General features: G+C 42.3%; 1 protein-coding gene across 2 annotated transcripts in view; it reads left to right on the top strand.

Moving 5' to 3' along the window:
* Nucleotides 1-1,368, top strand: part of Fli1 (Fli-1 proto-oncogene, ETS transcription factor) — a 121,587-nt gene that overhangs the window by 16,486 nt on the left and 103,733 nt on the right. The window lies entirely within an intron of this gene.

Here is a 1,368-nt window from a genome sequence, read left to right as displayed (position 1 = left end):
AAGGAAGGAAGGAAGGAAGGAAGAAAGAAAGAAAGAAAGAAAGAAAGAAAGAAAGAAAGAAAGAAAGAAAGAAAGAAAGAAAGAAAGAAAGAAAAATAGGTAGATAGATGATAGACTGATAGAACAAAACAAACAAAAAGCACATTATAAGTGTAATGGGCCATGCGAATTATTACTATTTCTTCTCCTCCTGGCCAGTGCTTAAATGTAACAGATAACAAATGGTGCTTCCCCCCCCCCCCCAGGCACTAAGATTTCCAAAAATGGTTGAAGTTGGTTACATTAGCCAATTAGCCACTCATTTGTATCTCTTTGCCCACCCAGGCTTCATTTCTAGCAATGCACCCCACAGATCAAATGTCCCATACTCCTCTCTTCCTTCCCTTGTATCCGGCTATTGTTTTAGTTGTAAAACTCCCAACTCAATCAATGGGATTTTACGTAAAAAGCATAAAGAGATGGCAGGATGTGACTGTGGACTCAGGAATTCCAGGCTTGTGCTGTTGATAAAGAGATTCATGTCAAACAAACAAAAGAGTAAAGACCATCAGAGAAATATTCCGTCCAACCTGCACCACTTAGACCCATTGTGTTCAGGTTTATGTCGCCTTTATAAAGCCAGTGTATCCTTGCTATAAAACCCATGACCTTTCCACAACATTCCCATGTGAATAGCTTTGAAATTCCCATGTTACTGGCCAGATACTTTCTGGGTGCCTCACCTCATTCACCAGGGGCATCTCTTCGGCTGTTTCTTCAGAGCCTCCACAGTCCTAATTTCTTTTGGTCTTTTATCATGTCTTAGGTAAGATGTTGGTCAATTCACAGGAAACCTAACATGACGGCCCATCTGCTCCAGGCTTTACCTTTCTTTCTCTTCTGGAGAGATGAATGTCTGCAGCAGAGTTGATTCTCTTGGTCCCATGCAAGGTTGTCATTGTCTGTCTTCAACTCTGGTTCTATCACTAAGCACAGAGAGTGAAGGAAGTATCGAGCAGAAGGAGCAGTCCACCTTGAAGATGGGTGTTGGGGATGGTTAATGTCAGAAAAAACAGTGACCCTCACCTAATGAGCCCAGGGAGAGCTTTCTTTACTCTCACTGCCTTCTGGAATATTAAGGAGATATGTCTCGCCAGGCTGTGGTGGCACACACCTTTAATCCCAGCACTTGGGAGGCAGAGGCAGGTAGATTTCTGACTTCAAGGCCAGAGTGAGTTCCAGGACAGCCAGGGCTACATAGAGAAACCCTGTCTCAAAAATCAAAGAAGAAGAAGAGGAAGAAGAAGAAGAAGAAGAAGAAGAAGAAGAAGAAGAAGAAGAAGAAGAAGAAGAAGAAGAAGAAGAAGAAGAAGAAGAAGAAGAAGAAGA

The sequence above is a fragment of the Mus caroli genome, chromosome 9, assembly GCF_900094665.2.
Source record: "Mus caroli chromosome 9, CAROLI_EIJ_v1.1, whole genome shotgun sequence".
Classification (NCBI taxonomy): Eukaryota; Metazoa; Chordata; class Mammalia; order Rodentia; family Muridae; genus Mus; species Mus caroli.
This window is presented reverse-complemented; position numbering and strand designations above follow the sequence as displayed.